The sequence below is a fragment of the Polyodon spathula genome, chromosome 19 (genome assembly GCF_017654505.1).
Source record: "Polyodon spathula isolate WHYD16114869_AA chromosome 19, ASM1765450v1, whole genome shotgun sequence".
Taxonomy (NCBI): Eukaryota; Metazoa; Chordata; class Actinopteri; order Acipenseriformes; family Polyodontidae; genus Polyodon; species Polyodon spathula.
The window spans coordinates 34956970-34980566 of record NC_054552.1 but is presented as its reverse complement, the minus strand read 5'-3'; the positions used below and the strand labels follow the sequence as shown (position 1 = coordinate 34980566).

At 44.0% G+C, this 23597-nt stretch overlaps 2 protein-coding genes across 6 annotated transcripts in view; one reads left to right on the top strand and one right to left on the bottom strand.

Annotated features, from left to right (window-relative positions):
- LOC121294716 (A-kinase anchor protein 13-like) overlaps positions 1–11052 on the bottom strand; it is a 76496-nt gene extending 65444 nt beyond the window's left edge. For all 5 annotated transcript variants that reach the window (XM_041218750.1, XM_041218751.1, XM_041218752.1 and 2 more), the window contains exon 1: positions 10776–11052. The gene's annotated coding sequence lies outside the window, so the exon portion shown is untranslated. The remainder of the gene's footprint in view (positions 1–10775) is intronic.
- An 11144-nt stretch (positions 11053–22196) lies between these two features.
- Positions 22197–23597, top strand: part of LOC121295079 (synaptic vesicle glycoprotein 2B-like) — a 36157-nt gene continuing 34756 nt past the window's right edge. Inside the window, exon 1 of the mRNA XM_041219395.1 lies at positions 22197–22463. The gene's annotated coding sequence lies outside the window, so the exon portion shown is untranslated. The remainder of the gene's footprint in view (positions 22464–23597) is intronic.

Below are 23597 nucleotides of genomic sequence, written 5' to 3'. Positions count from 1 at the left end.
ACCCACGTGTTGGCAGTGCACCACCACAACAGAGCTGGCAATACTGTACTGTAGCTGTGGGTGATATCACAAGATCTCTGTGGGCACTGCACTGCACTGCTGGCTGCACACAAAGCCTGACTGTGGTGGAGAGTAATGTGAACACCAGCCACAGGCAGCGATAAAACAACAGCAAGCGAACAGGACTGCCAGCCCAGAACTGCAGGAAAACAAGTTGTGTATGTGAAGGCATGCAAATACAGCTTCAGCTAACACCAGCCACAGCACACGCGGGAGCGGACTGCACTGCACTGCACTGGGGCTGGCACAGGCTTCACAAGAGACACAACACATGAAAAAACAATGTCTGTTAAATAAGGGTGGAACGGAATAGAGCAAAAAAAAAAAAAAAAAAAAAAAAAAAAAAAAAGAAAAAAAAAAAAATCAGCACAGGGCGCGAGGTCACCGCCAGATTCAAAAATCACAGGGCGCGAGGTCACCGCCAGATTCAAAAATCACAGGGCGCGAGGTCACCGCCAGATTCAAAAATCACAGGGCGCGAGGTCACCGCCAGATTCAAATCACAGGGCGCGAGGTCACCGCCAGATTCAAAAATCACAGGGCGCGAGGTCACCGCCAGATTCAAATCACAGGGCGCGAGGTCACCGCCAGATTCAAATCACAGGGCGCGAGGTCACCGCCAGATTCAAATCACAGGCTCCTGCATTTTTAAACACCGCCTGCTGATTCTTTTTTCAGTTCATGTTTATAACAAGTAACGGATATACTGGAAGGAATTGAATACCTTTAGAACTAGAAACCAACAACAGTCGTCCAGTCCACTAACTAAGCAACATTTTACTATACTGCTATAGACAGGAATGCAGGATTGGCAATAAAGTTCAAATGTTAAATAGCATTGTCCTGGGCGTTCTCCAGGGGTTCAAGGGCTGTGAGAAACATGCCACATATTTACTGTACCAGTCATATACTGTCTGCATTCAGAGCTGGGCTCACCCTCAACACCATGCTGGTGACAATGACATCTGAAAGAGATTTAGGTCTCCACCACTTCTGCGTACGCACACCCTGGGCTGCTGCTCATCTTTCTTATAATAAAATACAAAAAACTGCCTCACAGCAACAAAGGGCGTTTTACTACAAAGCTAAACCAAATCTCATTCTTGGACAAATTCTTCTTGAACCCCTGGACTCGGCAGCTGTTGAGATGTGAAGCTGTGAGACTTCTTGCACACACATTCAAAAAGAAGACTGTGCTGTCTGAGCTGCAGAACTGAGCAGTGAGATAGCCCATGCCAGAGAGGAATGGCTCACAGTGCACAGTCTGTTTCAGACAGGCCAGCTGATTCTACTGTAGGAAGACTTCTGCAGGGTGGAGCTCTACAATGCAATACATTCACATTGTGGAAAAGTTGTTTAAGTTATGATTGTACAGTACATGCTTCAGCTTTACCCAACCCAACATGGTTCTGAGTGAGTGAGTGAGTGAGTGAGTGAACGAGTGAGTGGTTGACTGTTTTTCACTCTCCCATCAGTAATATCAGACAACACGCGACCCTGCCCTGTCTGTATTGAGGCGTTTCAGGTGTCGGCTCCCTTTCAAACTGGAACAATAGAAACTGCAGGGGAGGGACCTGGACAGGCTTGTCATTGCTCTGCTACCCCCAGAGTAACTCTAGGAGCCCGCATTAACCCCCCTCCTCACACTCTCTCACTCTGCTCTTTCCAGGCATATCTGTAGGAAGCAGATTGTTTCAGCTGCTTCACATCCTGGTGCACAACCTATCACCGCAGCGGCCCTCAGCTTTCAAAAAGCACCGTCTCTACCAACAATCCCCACCCCTCCCCACTCACCACTGTGCACTGCACAATTAGATTCACTAATCAGTTCTAAACACTGCCTTATAGTCCTTGATGAATGAATATGGTACCCATTTAAATACCCAGCTATATGGATCCTCTTACATTCAACTAAACACAGACACACCAAAACAGCCAAGTGCTGGTGAAAGCAGCCTTGCGACAGAGCAAGCGGTTAGTAAACACAGCATGAAGGTCAAACAGCCCATTACCGACCGGCTGCAAAAAACTACAAATCATTTACCCACAAGAGGAGATTCCAGGTGCATGGTTTGGAGAAGCACTGTGAATAAACAAAACACATGGGCCAATCCACAAAAGCCAGCAAGCCTGTCTGAAAAACTGCACAGATTCCAGAGCCAGCCAGTTTTCATCTCTGTGCAAGTCTGTGCTGGAGCATCACAGGAGGCACAGCCAGCAACACATCCAGGCTGTTACAATGAGAAGTTCAACTTGTTGAGAAAAACATTGGGAACAGTGAGAAATAGGTTACTACGGAGAGGAGGAAGAGAGAACTGTGTACGAGAATAATGTGGCAGATTTAGTCATCCTTTTCAGAATGCTCTCCACCTCGAAGGGAGTATACGGCAGCACAACCCTTGCCACTGCAGGAACTCCCTGTTTCCAAGCACAGTAGAAGATAAAAATCAAGCAATTACTGTTAGACACAGTCACTGACTGGCTATGCACGATTACCAAGCCAAGGTGGAGTGCTTGTCAAGCATTATTCCCACCCAAAGAGACTCACAGCACCAGGGATTCAGGCTTGAAAAGCAATCTGAATGCTGGCCGCATCACTCCTGCGTGTTGCCGTTTAATAGAAGGAGCTTGTTGTATTCAATGCAAAATCATTTTGAAAGGAAAAGAGGACTTGACATCTCTTTAACAAAGAGGGTTCATAGAGAACGGTTCTGGTCAATACAACCGGTGAAGTCAAAGATTCAAACCTCTGTCGGCACAGAGTTTCAAACACTTTGACCTTTCCGTTAATGCCTGCTGCTGCACTGAAATCACAAACAAGTTTAAGAGCAGTCTACAGTATCAAGAAAGTCTCTGTGAGAGCGAGAGCCAGACTGAATCTCGCAATCTGGCCACGCTGCTCGAGGAGGTTTAGGAAATGCAGACTACTGAACATGTTACTGGAGCTCTTTGGATTCAAAACTGGGCCAGCAGCTGGTTCTGTATGGCAGTAGGCCTACACACAGGCCAAGACCGGGCCTCACCCTCACTTTGTTCACTGCAAGCTTTAACCCTTTCCCTGCACTGAACAGTGTGTCTGGCTTTCACGCAAACCTTGAGTGTAGGCACTTAAAACATACAGAAAAGTGGGTCAACAATATCAGCACCTAAGAGGCAGTATGAATGTGTTCATGATTTTCAGCTGCATGGCTTCCTGTCCCAGTACACCACACACAACGTGCTTTCAGTTCACACTGCAGAGAAGTCCTATGCCTGTGCAGAGCACAGACAATTTCAAAACAACTGAGCACACAAGAGGAACACTTACATAACCAGCTGTGAAGGCTCCTATTCACATGATTGAGATTTGAAAATACACCTCGGGTAAGACGTCCTATTTGGGACGGTACCAGGGTGCAGCGATTCCCGGCTCACTACGGGCCTCTTCGTTTGCCAGGTCCCATTAGTTAAACAAACCTGCTTGTTTATCTCCCTGAAAAGGGAACAACATTGGGCTTAAAGCATGGAAACCAGCCAAGAACTGCAGAGTCTGAAAAGCTGAGGAGAGCTGAATCCATAAAGAAAGACAATGAGACATTAAAGACAATTTTAAAACGATCCAAAGAAGGTCTAAAGCTGAAATGAATGGAGGAAAGTGTTAAGCAAAAAACTTTTAAAAAGTGTTTAAAGATGTGGGGTTAAAACTTAAACCACAACCACATACAAAACTGCAAATCAAGCAATGCAACTTTACATCTCCTCTCTGATACACAAGCAATGCAACTTTACATCTCCTCTCTGATACACAAGCAATGCAATGATACCCGCCTCAATCTTATAAACAAGCAATGCAACATTACACCTCCTCAATCTGATAAATGCTCCAGAGCGTCGTGGTTTGAGGTTTTGTTGTGAAAGCAGGTGATGTAAAAGCTTGTGCTGCTTACATCCAGTTAGGCCCAAGCACTGATATGACTGGCTACAGAGAACAGAACTCCCATACACTGCAGGGATGGAAATGAGACTCGCATTGCATAGCAGTTTGATCCATTCCTGGTTTACTTCAAGACACACCTGATCTTGTTATCCATACACTGGCTAATCAAGCTCATGGTAAAACCTGGAATAGGTGAAAGCCCTATGCAATAGAAGTCTTGTTTCCATCCTTGCACAGGGTGCACATAATGAACCGCGGGTTCAGGAGAGCACTCCAGCACGAAGGGGGAATACACAGGGTGCACATAATGAACCGCGGGTTCAGGAGAGCACTCCAGCACGAAGGGGGAATACACAGGGTGCACATAATGAACCGCGGGTTCAGGAGAGCACTCCAGCACGAAGGGGGAATACACAGGGTGCACATAATGAACCGCGGGTTCAGGAGAGCACTCCAGCACGAAGGGGGAATACACAGGGTGCACATAATGAACCGCGGGTTCAGGAGAGCACTCCAGCACGAAGGGGGAATACACAGGGTGCACATAATGAACCGCGGGTTCAGGAGAGCACTCCAGCACGAAGGGGGAATACACAGGGTGCACATAATGAACCGCGGGTTCAGGAGAGCACTCCAGCACGAAGGGGGAATACACAGGGTGCACATAATGAACCGCGGGTTCAGGAGAGCACTCCAGCACGAAGGGGGAATACACAGGGTGCACATAATGAACCGCGGGTTCAGGAGAGCACTCCAGCATGAAGGGGGAATACACAGGGGAGGGTCAGGTTATGGAGACGGACGCACGATACCTAGAGATGGGGAAACCAGCCAATATAAACGGAACACGCCAACAATGATCATCCTGTGAACGTCAACATAGAAGAAGCAGGGAAAGAGGCTCCGACAGCACTGCGCACAGGAAGCTGGCCAGACATGGTTACTGTAAAACTGCAGATGTGCTTGCATATCAATCACAATGAAGAGAAACTGGAACCCATTAGAAGGGATAAGGAGTCTTTCATTGAGCCAGCATGAAGGGGGAATCCTGGGGGGGGGGTGGGGGTGGGGGGGGGGGGGGGTTATAGCATTACCTTATGCTCCTGCACCAACAGGATGTGAAACAACACTGAATTGAAAATGAGACTCTGTCCTCTGCTAGAGGGATACCATCCTCATAATACTGTCAATTAAATACACACAGCGGGGGGGAAAAAATAAATAAATAAAATGTCAATAAATCTTACCCAAAGCAGATTTCAAGTCTAAGCATCGAACATTCTTTACTTCAAAATAAGAACTCCAAAAAAAAAAAATTAAAAAAAACACACACACACACAGTTCTGTGTATGAAACAGAGTTTTCCCCAACAAATCTCTACCTAATTAGTCATCTGATTAATGATTTCCAATCCTGTATGGATGGCCCTGTGTATTGAATTCCGATGCATTTAAAAACATAAGATAAAGTCCCGACATCACAAGGAGAAATGAGAACAGTGTTAAGGGACTAGTTCTCTCTGAGGTTAATGGTAACACATTACAACACTGACACACTGATCTCACTTTATCATCAAACTTCTTCTGTGGTGTATTGATCCTCCTCAATTGAAATGCTTTTACAATATATAGCAGACCCTGGCATTAATGCAAGGGTGCTGGAACTAGGGGTGCTGGGGGTGTGGGAGCACCCCCTTGGCTTTGCATGGCTTCCATCGTATACAGGGGTTACAGTTTTGTTCAAAGGCTTTCAGCACCCCCACTTTAAAAACTGTTCTAGTGCAATTGCATTGATGCGGTACAGCCAATATCTTATAATAGATAACTTGTGTCTGATGGAAATTCATTGCATGAACATATTTGCTTGCTGTTCAATTATTATTATTTACCAATAAATATATGTTATTACAAAATATAGCATATGGGTCTGTGCAAGATGCAAGCTGATTTCCACCCACTCCCAGATCCGAGCTGGGAAACTGGATGTACAAAACAGGCCACAAAGCCAATGAATTGGAGGAAGGAGGTAGAAGGAGAACCAGACCTCTCTCTTTAGAAAGGGAGGGCAGTACAGAACAGCTTACTCACACACACCAGATCTCCACTTCTCTACCTGCATCGTCCTGTCACGTGACTCACACAATCAGCTCTGATCACTGCTACAGTGAGCGAGGGATGCTGCAAGCTTACTCTTTATATATGAACAGCACACAGGTTTTACTACAGAGACACATTGTCAGAGAAACAGCTTCCCAAGATGCACACAACTCAAACACCTTGATGTGAAAATCCCAACACCGACACTAAGAAAAAACAAGCATGTCCCATAGGCTTAGCTGGTTGCCGAATGCATTACAGGGCAACCTGCAGTTCAAGCAACACCCAAGCTTGCCATGTAAATACTGGGGTGTTTAAGGTTAACTGGAAAAAAAACATTTTTTAGGACAGGGAGCACTTCATTCTGAGAAAATTGCAGCAAGAGGGCAGACGGGTGTGTTTGCATCCGGGACACATACAAGCAGAGCACCAGAGGAACGCTGTAACTGAACACATCAGGCACCACCTGGCTTTGTCTTTCAAACAGAGCGTGCAGCTTTGTAAACACTACTGTCATGAGTTTAACTGCTACAACCATAAAGAACGGCTTTGAGAGATTTATTCAATGATCACGCATCGGTTTCCAGGTAACAACTTCAAAAATCACTCGCAATTAACACTGATCAAAAAGAAACAAAAAATAAAAAAAATCAACATTCCCCCAGTCTTGTTCAGATCCACATTCCTCACCCCACTGCAACTTTCTCTGGGGAGCAATGCATCACAAAGAATGCGTTCTTCCTCTCCAGATAAATCGCAATTGCATCTATTAACAAGAGCATGCATTGTATTTCTACATTTCTCCCTTACAAGGAAATAATTTCCATATTTACGGTTCCTTGTGAATACATCTGATTGTGAGTCGCAATGCAAGTATAACAATCCATATGATGTATGGATGATCCTTAATGAAGAAAGACAATGATGTGCACTCACAGCACGAAAACTCAGAGCTAAGGACTGCTCTTAGAACTAGAAGGGGTCAGGTAGGGTCCTGTTACCTGGGAGTAAAATCAACACATTTTGAACCCTCACCCTCACGGCCTTGGGGAGGAGGTTGGCATTCGACTGATCAGCTTCCCGGCAGAGACTACGCTAGTTGTTCAAGACAACGTGACACTCACTCCCCACCCCCCAAACACTACACTAAATGCCATGCCTGTGCTTGACAGACCCACTGCATAGTTGTTCCTAACTTCATGTCTCTGGGCTTTCCTGCCAGCTAGAAATGAGTTTGTGTGAACAAAAACAAAGCATCCCTGGGAGCACAATGTAAGGGTTTGTCAAATCACATGGAACTCTTTGTAAATGTGAGAAAAGACGCTGTCAATGACCGGCAAGTGGATAAATACATTAGAGGTACAGTTCTACTGGCCATGCAAGCATGCCTCATGGCAGAACAACAATTCTAATAAACCCCAAAATGTATCTTGTAGTGCCGAGATCTACTCTGAGGGGAAAAAAAAAAAAGAAAAAAAAAAGCCCAAATGCAAAATGTGGAAAGCCTGGTATTGCCTGGTGTAGGAATGCTACACCCCAAGGACTCCTATTTGAGGTTTCCTGGGTGCTAAAGTACTGTAGATACAGTATGATGAAATGCTGCCACACACACATAAAGAGATGGTGACACAGAGACAGACAGACAGACGACAGACAGGGCGCGCACACGCACACACACAGAAACCAGCACCCAACACGTTCTCAAATCAAACTTGATTTATTTCAGGTCTTCTGGTGGACACTGATTCTCAACAATTTCATTCGGTTGTAAAAATGTCTTAATTTTACAGTACTCAACACATTAACAAACAGTGACTCATGATCAGGTTGATGTAACGTATGCAGTGTAACAATGAAACACTTGAGTTCGTCTTTAGACAGGTGGAGCAATTAACCACGATGCAGTGTAGACTTTAACCATTGTTTCTATGAATGCATGTAAACAGCTGTTCCACTTAGTGTTATGCAGGTGCTGTTTGTGCTTCACACGCTTTGCTTTTGACAGTGTACTTTATCGGGACTCTAGAAGCCATTTCAGTTGGAATTTTAGTTTTATTTTGATTTCTTTTTTGGCAGACACATTTTCTTCTCAGTATTTTCCTGATACAAGCACAAGTTCTTCACAAAACTCCAAACAAGGAAGCCAAGTTGGCCCTTTATCTTTCATGTCAAAACCTATTCCAATCGCATTCTTTAAAGCTTAACTAGCCAAATGTTTACTGGCACTGCAGCTAAAGCAGCATGGATAGACAGATAAACAGACAGAGACTGGGTTAGACATTAGCTAGTTACAGCAACACAAGGAATGTGTAGATCACTGGGTTCATCACACAGTACATAGCCACACAGCCAGTGACATGTGGACAAGCCCACCCCAGCTCTGCTCTGCTCTTTATGGGCTGTTTTGCTGAGTTATGCAGGTTCTCCTTGTTGCAATGATCTGTATGAGGCTCATGTTGTAATGGATTCTGATTTCTATATTGTATTGCATGCTGTAAATGAAGCACACCAGTTCTGGAAACCCTGGAGGTTATTATGAACGTGCATTCAGACTGCATATTGTGTGTGTTTCGAAGTGTTCAGCAGCTGCCTCTAATCAAGGTGTATCTCTCCCACACTCTTTGCTGTGTCAGCCTGCAAGCAAAGAGAATTGGGTCCGAAATAGAGTTCAAGAGAAAACACACGCCACTTTTTAGAGGTGGCCATCCAACACTAATAACATCACAGTAAGGCACTGGATCAAAATAAAAACCAGACAAGTGAATATGAATGTGTTGAATCGGTTTATGGAGCTTCGGGTGTGGCTGAAAAGTTTGAAATGCCTGAGCTCCACTCTGGGAAATTCCCAGTGAAGTTACTGCTAAAAGGTACCAATGGGAAGTGTCTAGTATACAGTATATAGAGAGCGCACAGGACACTAAAGACCACTCAGTCAGCACTAGCGCGGGTCTGGAGCAGCCTGCGGGCCAGCAGCATTAACAGAGCTGGAGGTTCAGATTCGCTGCTTGACCTTGCAAACCAGGCTGCTGGGAAAAAGAGCAAAGAGGTATTAAAAGCCGTCTGCCAGCAACAATGATTCTATAAAGCTGTCACTTTGTAAAGCCAGCGTGCTGTGACGTCAGCCTGCATGTCCAGAAGCACACGGGAGAAATGCTTCACTTCAATTGGAATTGTGAAACAAAAACGAATAGAAAAAGGAAAGAAAACCCAAAGGACAGATCTAACCCGTTAGTTCTGGAGTGTTTTATCATGCAGTCAGTGATTCTGTAGGAGAGTCGAGCTGGGTGGTTACAGCTGTATCACTGTGTGTTACACTGTACAGCACTGTGTCTAGACTTGGACAAGTGGACTGGGAAACCTTGTAACAATTTCGACTGAATTCCGCCTCGTGTTTAATTGCTTGAGCCTGCAGAATGAAAGCATGTTTAACTCACATTGTTAGAAGTAACATCGGGTTGCCATAAGAATTGATGGGGCTGAGCCCAGTAGAAAACAAAGCGTTACAGACAGTGCCCTGCTTCCAAACAACTAGAACCACCTGGCTGGGCTCCAGAACCCAAACTGAGGCAGAATGGCCTACAGACAACAATCTTTATGCAGCATATTTTGAACGTTACGGGAGGGATCAGAGAGACTGTACGATATCCAGGTTCAATTATACACAATAAAAAGTATTTTCCACTCGCTTTCAATCCAAACCTCTGTGTTTGGAAACGCTCTCAGTTTGCAAATAGACTAGTTTACTATGGGCTATCTCGGGGGGTCTCTAAAGTATTGCTGGAATTCTCTCGCACGGTCAAACCAAGGACCTCACAGTGCAGCTATAAACAGAGCCAGCCTGCCATTCAACATGGCTGCAGGGATTGTACACTTCAGAGACCTGCGTTCACACGCCGGCTGGTCATAAAGGCTTCATTTCATTCAACGCGAAGTGCATCTTGGTTTTAATCGCCTGTCAATATCTCAACAAAAAGTTAATAACTGAAAAACATCAAGAAAATTACATATACAACGTCAAGGCACTTGCGTCAATAACTCAATACTGTGGTCTGTATCTTGGCGGTGGAGAGCATGTGTTTTTAATAATTAATATACAGCATCACGCCTAGCCTCTTACATAGAACAAGACGTCAACGCACGACAAAAAAAAATAAAAAAATAAAAAATACGAAAGACTACCTCCCTTTAAAGCAATTTCCAAATGACTTACAAAGTGCACAAGGTTTATATTTACTATATATATATATATAATATATATAGTATATATATAATATATATATATATAATAATAAAAATGTGTGTGTGTGTGTGTGTGTGTGTGTTTAAACAAGTTTAAAACAAGGCCTTTTTGAACTGCTTAAAGATACAACGAAATGACGTAATTTATCCATAAACCTGTATTTTGTGAATGTTTAAACTAAGGCTTGATCCTGACGCTAATAGAAGCTTATAATCACTGAGGAGTCTACTTGCTGTCTTCTCGATTGCAGCAATTATTACCAGTACAACTGCTCTTTAAAACAAAACAAAAACTTAACGAGAAAGTAACTAAACAGTACGGTACTCGCCAATTGTTTTGCGTCGCAGTCGCACCCGTTCCTCCAATTGTTTTCATGGGACTCACTCGATTACATGGATACTATGTGAATCGCCCTGCATTATAGTCTCGTCCCGAGTACAAATAAACTAAAAAGACCACTAACCTGAAAACTCCGGATCTCTACGCGATTGTCTCTTTAAGTTGTAAGTACCATCGCCGCAGTCTGTGTTGTATTACAAGTTAGAAAAGCACAAGCCAACATATGTAATTCAAAAAAATACTTCTGTTCCCGAAAAAAACACTCCAGAAATTCAAAACCAATCCTTTGAAGCGCTGCCTCGCGGTTACATTCAATTGTTCATTCGAGGATTCAGGCTCAAAATGTTGCCCCCGTTTCTCGTTTTAAAGGGATAGGGTCCACTTGTTGCAATCTACAGCAACTTCTATTCTTCTGGGACGCGCTCGACGGAGCATGTCTGGATAGGCGGAGCTTGGTGTCTGTGGGGTGAACCCGGAGAGTTCCTCATCGGTTACTCTAGCTATCAGTCAGCGTCAGCTCTTATATTATTGGCGCACCAGAGCACTGATTTCATTCTTGGCCAGGGGGAGCTGTGTTATAAGATTTAGTCGGCTAGTCCTGTATGGTTCGTTGATACATCATAAAGAATGCAGCTCTGCTGAGGTCTTGCACACTGCAGGTGTGATCCCCTGAAGGGCTGCTGGGGGAGGGAGGGAGGGAGAGAGGCAGGGCTCACACCAGCTGTGGTTTCATGTGGAGAGCATTGCTTCAGGGCCAGTGCAGTAATGCAGGCTGGGTCACCAGAGCAAGGAAGGTGTGAGGGTGACCTATGAACCTTGGTGAAAATCTACCCATCTGCCTCCCTCCCTGTGCACAGATCTGCTCAACACCCCCGCCCCCCCCCTCCTGCATTGCATCAGTGAATTCTCATTGCATCAGTGAATTCTTCTTCAAGAGGCAATGTGGTCCAGTGGTTAAAGATAAGGACTTGTAACCAGGAAGTCATTGGCTGAAATCCCAGCTCAGCCACTGACTCATTGTGTGACCCTAAGCAAGTCACTTCGCTTCCTTGTGCTCTGTCTTTCAGGTGAGATGTTGTTGTAAGTGACTCTGCAGCTGATGCATAGTTCACAACCCTAATCTTGTAAAGCACTTTGTGAGTGGCTGTCCACTATTAAAGGTGCTATATAAAGATTATTCTTATTATATTATTGTGGGTGCTGATGTAGGCCTTTCCGGGGGCCTCTGCAACCGTTGTCTTCCCCTGTCTCCTCTGGTCGTGACAGGGCACAGCGCTTCTTTATTACCTGGTGTCAGGGTAGGGGTGTCCTAATCTCATGCTGCTTTCAAAATAAAATCCATTCAATACACAACTAATTACAGTTATGTAATTAACCACTATCAGAGCTTGCAACAGAGAGCGATATTATCACACTGACACGGATTACCAGCGATATTTTGTTCCAGGGCCTGGTTTAAGAGATTGTTTGGAATGTATAATACCATCCCATCTACAATAGAACAAGATGACTAATTACTTTAAAGAGAAACACTGACTCTCTGTGAGCAGTGATGAAAGTATACAGGTGTGTTTGTGAATGGAGAGTCTCTCACAATTCAACATGAAAACCAGCAGCCTCCCATGTGGAAATCCCCTCCAGTGTGTGTGGGGGGTTTATTTCACTCTGAATGTAATATTGCACATGTCATCACACACCGTCCTGGGATTGCATGCAATGAAAATGCATGAAGGATAAACACAACAGGGCAGACCTGGTGTATAATGGGTACAGCAGTGACCTCTAGTGGAAAAAACAGTAATGTTTGATTTATGTTTTAACTACATCATGCCACTGCACAGTATGTGTACCAATGTACACTGCTATTTAATTGAAGCTGGTTAAAAAGGAACAGAACCATATCAAACATATTCCATCTGCATGTGGGATGTGTTTCTGCATTCCTAATGCACAGTCGAAACAGAGCTCTTTCTCACTCAGCGTGAACCACGACCTAAACTATACTACCAATATCCACCTTTCTAAAGGATGAACCGGGCCTCACACATTTCACAAAGGGCTTTTTCTAGGTTTTGTATTCATTGCCGTAGATACACAGTTCTTTGGCAGAGCTGCCCACCAGCAGAGAAGCTGAGGGCATGTGAAGCTGTCAGAGCAGTAGGGGGCGTGGCTGCTGCTCTCCACTGATTAAGAGACACCACATGAAATGTATGTGTGTCCTTCTTGAATGATCCTGTGTGTTTCCTGTACCAGAGGGATGCGAAACTGGGCTGGGGGCTCTGTAATCTGGTCATGGAACCAGCTGCTCGCTCCAGGCTCATGCGTTCAGGGGAAACGTGAAGGGAATTTCAACATCTCACCTGAGGCTGATACTGCATCAGCATGGGCCAAAGACATCGACAGCTAGCCAGAGATACTGGAAGAGAGATGCCTCATGTAAAAATGCACAATGAAGTTTCCAAGGTCATTTCTATACAGTTCAATGATATATTCTGAACACATACAGTACAAATCTATAGATATTATGAGGACAGAACCAAACAAACCCCAAAGTGTTCGTTCTCTGATCGGAACCGGATCATAGCATTAGTGCATTTCCTTTTTCAAGGAAGTGCAAAAGACAAAAGCAAGTAAAAAAGAGTTTTGAAAACAATTGGGAGTGTTTTAATACAAGTTGTTCGGTGTGTCCTGGGCAGCTTCCTGCCAGCGCAGTGCTGTTAAAATGAATGGATTTCCTCTCCGACTCCAAACGGGACCCTTTGTCTGCTTTCCACTAAATAAGAAATATGTCCTGGGTATGGTTCTCGTTGTCTTCATTCTTACTGAGCTCAGTGTATATCTGCACTGTCTGGAGCTGACAGCCTTGGAGGGAGTGTGAGAGCAGCAGGGCAGCGGAGCGGGAGGGAAGGAATGGCACTGGCACACCAGCTATGTCCCAGCACCCCTGCCAAGAGCAACAGGCAGTAACGGCAGCTGCTGACAGAAAGAAAAGCCAGGGAGCTATATTTAACCTCAGAGTTATTAATATAACCCCAGGTGGGTTTACAATAGGTCTGTAGAGAATACAATGTACAGAACAGGGAGTTGCTACACGCCCATATAGCCTGCTAGTTTAAAATAAATTATACATATTGTTTCTAAAATGATATTTAAAAGGATAGTAATTCTAGTTGCATCAGTGCGACAGGACTAGATCTGGACAGAGTGCGAAATAACTACATGGCGCTGCCCTCTAGTGGCAAGAAGAGTCTATTTACTCTTACAAAGTTGTGTGTGTGTGTGTGTGTGTGTGTGTGTGTGTGTGTGTGTGTGTGTGTGTGTGTGTGTGTGTGTGTGTGTGTGTGTGTACGTTGAGTTTGAATTACTCAGTTAACACTACTGGTATGCAAATACAGATTATATCAAGTTAAAGAAGGAATTGAAATGCATTGCATTACATTTGTTTATATATGAAACAGTCATAATGCTTTTATCAGCTTTACCTTATCAGATCAAACACGCTGGCACAGCATAAGACCTCGCAAGAATCAAAGCGATGGACTTAGAGCCCCGATTTACACGCTTCATATAAGCGTCATACATTAGCTATTATTACATAAAAACACAGCTGTCAATTCTGAATGCAAACTAAAACATTTCTGATTGTGACGAAGGGAGGCTGAACTGTGTCTGTGTATCGATATATAAAAACGTGCACCTTTTGATGGGCTCATGGAAAACTATCATCTCCGTTCAAACTGCTTGCCCGCTGCAGTCATACTAGTGCTGTGTCGCTAATGACCGCCAGGTGTCACTGTCAGATCTGTACAGTACCACAGTGCTGAGGATCACAACAGCAGCATCACATCTAAAGATCTGCTTTGAAAGGAAGTGCAGCAGCAGCGAGCTGATTGGTCATCATTGTCAGGCCATTGCACACCAGCAACAACTTCATTTCTCATCTTAAAAGTAACAAAGCATGTTCGCCGGCTAAAGTTACCTAGATCTATCCATTTATCACGCAGACTTCAAAATGATGTGGTCGACATATTTCAAATACAGTGTTATCTTAGGTAATCCTTATGAATGGTTACCCTAGTAAAAGCAAAGTGGGATGAAACACGGTGAAAGCATGGAAAAGCATCAGTAAGCATTGTAAAGATTAGAGAGGTATGATAAAGCATATTAATAAGCATGGCAAGCCTGGACAACTATGGTGAATGCAGAGTAGAGCCTTGTGAAAAACAAGATAAAACTGCAGCAATACCATGTGAAAACACTGTGCTAAACCTTTATAAGGGCAGCTATTCCAAGAGCAGCTTGTTCTGTGAAAGCAGCCGTGTGTGTGTGAAACTGGGCAGGGTACAGTAACAGTCCCATCCCAGAACATGAGCCCCTAGAAAAGGGATGCCTTGTGTGTTTTGTGCAAGCTGATGGTGCCCCTGCAGAGAGCAGTATGTGAGGAGGCTGCCGCATGCTGCAGAGAGGAGAGAGCCCCCGGTCTTGTACATTCAGGGAGTGTGTGGGTGAATCGAGACTGACAGCAAGACGTATGGATGGAATCAGCGCTCCTTGCTGTACCGGGAAGCCATTCAGTGTCTCATTAACATTCACTGCCTGCCCGGACTGCATCACTGCTTCAAGAAACTCTCACAAAAACACAGGATCCCTGCTGAAACCCAGCAGGAGACTCTGCAAAGTGTTGCTGTAGCCTGCATGCCAAGGTAAGGCAGATTGCACGTTCTGCATACAGGGGAAGGGAGTAAGAATCACTCATCACTGAATGCTTTGGAAATTCTGGAGTAATAGCAGTATTTGAGTAGATTTGCATTTGTGTTTAAACATGTACACAGCCAGGATTCACACCAGTGATAGGGCAAGGAGGCTGGAGAGCAGCTATCCTCTCTAAACAGCTGGAATCCATGGAAAGAAAGCATTGGAAACACTCAGTGTACAATGCACATTGTGTTGTGGTGGTGACTCTAATGTAGTGTTATAAACCAGTACATCAATAAATAAATCAATACATTAGAGTTTACTGAACTGGGAGCTGCTACCACTGTCCTTAGACTTGGTATATTTGTTTGAGGATAACAACGACAATGCCATCTTGGTTTTTGAAGACACAGTTTAACTGTTTAACTGTGCGTGTGTTTCGAGCCTCAGTTGGTAAAATTATGTTCTGACAAACATCCCAAACTATTATCATAACTATTGTGAAGGCCTCATTATATACTGTGTTTGTATACTTCATTTAACAATATTATCAATTAGGGTGTCTTCAGCATGCCTCCCCCTTTGTGCTGATTCACATGAAGCTGGGGAGGCGAATCCTGCCAGGCTCCTCAATATGCAGCACAGTGTTGGTACAGTACTGTACTAATTAAAGGCTAATGGATGGTTACAATAATAAGACTACAGTGCACAGTAATTACCTGACTAGCTTAATATAACCCTCTTACTGAATGCTTAATAAGAACAAAGCGAGGAGGGAGGAAAATAATGTGACATGATGTTTTCTTTATAAGACACTGTGATTTGATTGAGTTGCACAGGAGCCAAGGATTCTCTGAATCCTCACTTTTCAGCCCTAGCTTTGTGTGCATCAGGTCTGAGACGGTATGTAGGGTGTAATGCCATAATGAAAGATTACAGCACAGGCACATGGTTATCATTGATCTCTGCCACGGAGTTTGAAAAACCCTTTGAACAGTATTGGTACAGCAGGTGAGTTCCTTTCTTGCTGCAACGATGAAGAGGTGAGTCCATGGAAGTCATGATTTACTTTCGTTACACTTTATTTAACCCGTCTACCTGTATGTGGTGCATGAACTCAACTGCAGTCACTAAGAAGAAGACACAATGTGATTACGTTGTCATGAACTCAACTACAGTCACTTAGAAGAAGACACAATGTGATTACGTTGTCATGAACTCAACTGCAGTCACTAAGAAGAAGACACAATGTGATTGCGTTGTCATGAATTCAACTGCAGTCACTAAGAAGACACAATGTGATTACTTTGTCATGAATTGAAGTGAAGGTGTAAATTGACCGTGTTGAACTGTTATAAAGCCCGTTTGTTATATTACTCAGTGTTTGTACCAGAGTGTTAATATGGCAAAAGCAGTCCAGTTTAGTCCCCTCCCCTTCCCTCTCCTTCGCTCCCTGCTTCTGGATTTCAGTGTCAGGCTGACGTGTGTATGTTCCAGGGTCTGAGGTACCTGACTGGGTTTTTTATGAGATGTCTCCCCCAGCTTGTGCTGCACCTGGCCGGGTTTGCCCAGAGCTGCAATATGCTGTGATCTGAGCTGGAGCCAGCTGTGCAAAGAGAGGGACAATGAGGGGAATCACGCCAGCACTCCCTGGCTGCCAGGCTCCTCTGTATTGACTGTTCATTGAGCATTTGTTCTGTTTCCTCTCTGTCGTTGTGCCTGGCTGCATGTTGTGTTTTGTGTGTGGACAGACAGTGCATTATTTTTATAGGAGTATCATTCTCTTATCTAGGGCCTGAGAATGGAGTTTGTTTAGGAAAACAAATTAAACTAGCCCACAGGGAAAAGGCATTCAAAAGGCTAATGTCTGTAATAAATACTTAGAAGAAAGCAGTCAGTTAAATGTGGCACATGTCTGATGTAGAATTTAAAATACACAAAAGAATTTAAAACCTGTTCAGCGCCTCTAATCATTTGTTTTTATGGAGAACCCCCCAACCCCCCCCTCCCCTTCAAGCTAACTGATTTTCTGCCTAGAAATTAAGAATGATAACGAATAAAACTAAACTAAGAAAAACTTAAACATCTCCTGGAGCTCTTTATTCAAGATGTATAGAAGAGAGAGGGGCTTTCTGTTGGGGTCTGTGTTGTGCATTTATAGAAGACACAGGCTTTCTGATGGGCTCTGTATTGTACAGGTATAGAAGGTTTAAAGGCTTTTTGTATTCTAGATGTAAAGCGTGTTTGAAGGCTTCAGTACAAGTCTCAAAACTCTGATGAGGATGTGACTTGGCAGACCCTCCCCCCTCCCCGATTAGATTTGAATGAGAATTTGTGTCGGTGCAGGTCAGCTGTGAGGAGGGAGATGGGCTGGTGATTAATGAGACAGGAATGTCCCTCCATTCTGCCAGGGGATTTACACGGGGCGGGGGGGGGGTTACTGCAGTGTCCCTTCACCTCGTCAGGTATTACAGCCCAGCTGAGAGGATTACAGCAAATGAGAAAGAAAAAATGAAATGAAGGCAGCTAAGCAGCTTGTAGCTTGGTATTGTGGTGTATGATAACCTAGAAATAATATTAGAACAGGAGGAGGGGTATCCACAGATACACGAGGAAACACAGAAGTGATGATGTCACGGCTCACACAGCAAAGGCTTAGCAGGTATTCCTATTGCCTTTACCTGCTTGGTGTGAATGAACGCAGCACCACCTTGCACCCCAGTACTGCCCAATACTTGCATAGTACCATTACAATACACAATACATACTGTATATGTGTGTTTTACATGGGGAACCAGCTGCAGCTGTACTGCAGTAAAGAGCAGTGAACTGCAGTGTTGCAGTGATATCAGTTTGCAACTGAACTGCAGTAAAGAACAGTGAACTGCAGTGTTGCAGTGATATCAGTTTGCAGCTGAACTGCAGTAAAGAGCAGTGAACTGCAGTGTTGCAGTGATATCAGTTTGCAGCTGAACTGCAGTAAAGAGCAGTGAACTGCAGTGTTGCAGTGATATCAGTTTGCAGCTGAACTGCAGTAAAGAGCAGTGAACTGCAGTGTTGCAGTGATATCAGTTTGCAGCTGAACTGCAGTAAAGAGCAGTGAACTGCAGTGTTGCAGTGATATCAGTTTGCAGCTGAACTGCAGTCTAACCACGGTGCTGCAGGTTGACCATTTAATCTGCTTCAACAACTGCTGTGCATGTGCCATACAAACTTGCTTTGATCAGAGATTTAAACAAAGGTTGGAGCCGATGCAATTTGGAGGTCATTCTAAGCAAAGGCTGCTCTGTGTCTAAAAGAGAGTACCCAGTCTAGTGCTGTGATGTCGAGACATGAGAGCATAATAAATAAGAAGCACTGATGTACTACAGATTGCAAGTGGCAGTCTCATTAGTTACACTGGTTTCACGGGGAACTGTGTGATAGATCGCAAACACGCTGGTGCTATTGGAAATAAAGAATTGCAAAGATAAAGGAGCTGTCATACAAGCAAGGGAGGCAACCACCTGTTAGTCAAACAGCATTCTCCCAGACTACTGCGCAAACTCTCACCGCTTATAAATCCGCGCTGGACGAGAGGGAGCCTGTGTTTGTGACGTGGTGGTTGAGGCTACGTTGCAAAGCTATTTTTAAAAACAACCTTTGAGATAAAAGGCAAATCAATAAAAAAAAAAAAAACTGAGAGAAACAACTTTGCAAGCCCTGCGCTGTGTACCTTCAGCCTTTACTGGGATGAATAAGCTGTTCAGAGATATTGAAACCAGTTTAACCAGCTACCTTGTCAAGCGTGGGTGTCAATTAGCCCTGTTCATTTCCTTCCTGTCCTGTTTGGCAAGGACCCGGGTTCATAAAATATTCATGGTTGACATTCAAGTGAGCCAGAGTCTGGCAGGGCTGCTTGAGGGGGGTGGGGGTGGCTGGAGATGGAGACATGGCTTGTCGGGAAGTCGAGTGGGGAGTCTGTGGTCTATATTTAGGCTTTGCTGGGGTGGAACTAATACTCTTTGCACTGGAATTATCTGGCCTCGGGATTAGGGAGCTTTACCTCTACTCTCCATAATGATATGCTGAACTGGGACGAACCAAGCTAGTGTGGTGGGCAGGGGGCAGGGAGCAGGGGGCAGGGGTGTTGTGTGCGTCACCTGGTGCATTGCGCAATGAATTCTGCCACATCGTCTCAGGGGGTGGACCCAGCTAGAAGCACCCATCTGCTCCTTAGCTACCTGTATAACATGTGAGGGTTTACAGCTGTTCTGACAAATATATCCCGGAAGAGCAAATGTTATTTACTAAGGGAAAACAAGGAACTCCCAATAAGAGAAAACAGAAATGGCAATCTTAAAACACCATCAAGGCCAGCATACAGTACTGTCCACAGCTGAAGTACACCAAGTCAAACTGGGATGCACTCATTAACTACCAGTGCTGTCTTTCCACCATCGTCACAACTGTTTTCATATTTTGTTATTGTTCTGGGTCAACACCTTGCTGTTGATGGTGGTGTATCCAAATAATCTTCCCCTCCTCTTTACATCCAAGCAGCTGTGTTTGTTTCCTCAGCGTGTGGACATGCTCAGCATGGTTGTGAGGGGGAGGTTTTATTCGGTTGCACCTCTTGTTATGGTCTGTCCAGCTGCACCGCTCCAGTGAATATGATATGTTGTTCTGTAGCCTTTTCATCACTGGGGAGCAGCGTCTTGAGAAGGTAACCAGATTCCCTGCTGAGATACGAGGACACTCCCATTTTGAAAAACCACTGCATAAGAGCACTGAGTGCTTTAGACTCATCGCTCACTTGTAATTTTGAACAATGAATTGTCTACCAGTCACTCAGCACTGTTGATTTCATTGCAGTCTCCTAGGACAGACATTTCAGCACCTGGGGGTTACTGGGACCAGACCATTCTGAACTCCTGCAGTGTTATCAGTGGCGTCATATATTTCTTGTCGGCACCCTGACTGCAGCAAAGTGATATACAGTTCAATTAGGCTTTGGGAAAAGGTCTATATATTTTGTGATCGCTTGTTGCTGGTTTTTCATCTCTCCCAGCCTGATAGCTTTGCAGCTTTTCATTCTCAAAATGTTGCTGCTCTAAACACAGTTAAAATAATTGGAAAGCCTCGGGAGTAAACAACGAAACTAACTGTCACCCCAAAGTCCTGACATTGCAGACAGACTTGGCTGGAACTGGTCTTGATACATTAGCTGATTGGATGAAAACGGGCCCTCTCCAAGCAAAAAGAACAATAAAGTGCCTCTGAGGCTTTTAAAGGGTCGTTGAGGCTGGGAAAGCACTTCCACACTGAGGATGGTCGCAGAGCTCGCTCACATGAAAGCACCACTGAACACCACTGGGATTCTTTTACAGATACTCTTTTATACTCTGTTGAAAACTGCAATCATCCTGACGTGGTCAACGTTGGGGCATGAACCACATCATTATCTAATCCCACGTCACATACAGTCCGGTTATGTAGAGTTATCCATGAAATAAGCAGCAAGCCTTCATGTGATGGAGGCTCCCATCATGCCAGGTCAGTGTGACGGAGCCTCAGTGAGGATGTTAGTGCAGCCAGAAGCTCGTCCAGGGAACAGGGTAAATAGCTCTTGGTTGAGAGCAATCCTTACTGGGAGCATGGTTAGTTAATTGGTCCCACAGTGATCCTGAAGTGAAGTGATGATACAGTAGGTGCAAGCAACGTTATACAGCCATTTGAATGAGAAGGAAGAAAAACACCCACACATTCAATACGAAGATAGGGCATATGAAGAAGACCTAGCTTAATAGGTTTTTAGTTAATGTTTTTTTTTTGCATGTATTATTCAACAAAAGCAATGAGCAGAAGTATCTGCTAAGTTATCGGAATGCAGACCAAGTGCTTCTATTGTTCTTAAAGGACACCACCAGCTGCATTTTGGAATCAATATCTCTACAGGTACTGAAGAGATGGGATGATCCGCTCTCACCAGGGAGTAAAAGAATATGAAAACAATAAAATCGTTTTACAACACACATGAAATTGTAATTAAACATGTGGTTGTGAGTTTCTGTTTTTTTGCTGCTTTGTTTATAGCTATTGACAATCTCACTTTAAAGAGTACGTTATCAAGTTGGAACAACACACACACATTTTTGTGAGCAGAAGCAGTTTTGGATTCTGATTTGATCAGTGGAAATGTGAACTAGAGCTCAGTGAAGACGTTCCCATGGGATCCCATTACAGCACACTGGCAGCGGTGAGGTACTATGGCACTGCAATGGATCACCAGTCCATATCTTTACATGCTGTTACAGTTGCAATGATATGCTGTGGTATACCAGTGGCAGCCTCATACCACTGTACCAGCCCCTATTGTCAACCCTCAGTATAGACCCATTGCCACTGCCTTGCCGTTGAAGACCATTGGGGTAGGGAATCTCTTGCACTTTTTATTTATTTTTATTTAAAGCAAACCTTCCTGTAGTATTTTGTACAAAACATTTTTTTGAGTGTGATTTGAATGTGCAACACAGCGCAAAAATCTGTCCTCAAATTTTTTTCTATTTTTTGTACTGTACTGTACACAGAGCAGGGCGGATGCTGGTGTTTACCTGCACTGATGAGAAGCCTGTGGGTTTCAACTCCCCGGGCAAAAAACAGCAGCCATCCACAGCAGCACCCAATCACTGCATCCTCCCTGCTACAAAGGTGAGTCATTTGTGTTCAGCATCATCTATTTCCTATTTAACCGCAAAGTCAACACATCTGTGGTATTAGGCAGAACCCTACCCCCCTCCCATCTGCTGTTGTCTCCCTTCATGTCTCCCTCCCTCCCTCCCTCCCTCCCTCTCCCTCTCACTCGCTCTCTCGCTTGCTCTCTCGCTCACACGCACACTCCAGGAGCTTGTTGCTAGTGAGCTCGGACGGACTCTACCATTTCTGCTGGCAGAGGCTGAGAGTGCTTCTCCTGGGATGAGCTCAGAGGATCTAAAGGTTCCATCCTAATCTCCTGTTTTGCAGCTTGGCTGGCTGCTCGAGTGATTCAAGGGGCTAACTCTCTCTGGATCTTGTTTTGCACCCTTTTATATTCGGAGAAGAGGGAAAGCTGGTGCCAGGGGAATGCCAATTTCTTCTGGTAAGAGATCTTTATTTGTGCCATGTTTGGTTGGTTGTTTTTTGTGTGTTTATTTGAGGAAGATCTTCTCTTTTGAAAGCAGGCTTCCTCAGGCAGAATCACAAAGTTTTTAAATATTAAAAAGACGTCAACCAGAGAACTCTCTCTAAGGGGTTTCTCAAACAATATTGTGGGGTGGATTTTTTTTAATAAAAATTAATAAAACAATTAATTAAAAATATTTCCAAAGAGATCAAACATACATTAGACATAATTAACAATCATTTATGATGTTTAAATATCTGACTCATTTTATAGCAATGTCTGGAGATAATACATTGTCAAAGTAAAATAAGGCGTTTTAATTTAAATTTTATTTTTACAGCCCCTTTGTAGCAAAAGCACTAGATTTCGCAATTCATAAACAAAATGGGCATTGCAGAGAAAGTTGCTAGCAATGGGGTTGAGCCTGTATGAAACCACACGCTTGTATGATATAGCACTTGCAACAATACTACAGTACAGTTTGCTGATATCTTTGTAAGTAAGAGAGCTGCAGTTGTGCTACAGAATACACAGAATGCTGGTGAGGGGATCTTTCTGTTCTAAACTGGACTCCTTTTTAATGCAGTGGGGGCTCGGGGGGGGGGCAAATTGAACATAAGAGATCATGCATTGTTTACTATGAAGAAATCTTTTTGTCTTTCCAGAGTCTTACTGCACTACACTTTGTTTTTTAACCTAGAAGATGCCCTATATTTGGTGCTCTTGAGTCACAGCACAGGCGTTTCCCCCCCCACCATAGCAATCCGTTGCGAGTTCAAAAGATAAAACACATCACGCTGAAGGTGATGGGAGTGGACATCTAGTTCAATGCAGTAATGCAGTCTTCATGTAAATGACACCATATAGTAAAACTGATCGAGACATTATCGGGACTTCATCCATACCAAAAGAATGAGTGGCACGGTTTCGTTCAGCTGTCCTTCACAATGTATATTAAACACATACTGTATTATGCATTGATTTTCTATGTACAGTATATGCTGCTTGGCTAGAAGCTTGTTAAGGGTTTACTGTGGGCTTTTGTATTGAAGCTGACTAGAGTTAAACTGGTGTGAAATACAAGGTTAATATAATTGAATGAAGTGTCCA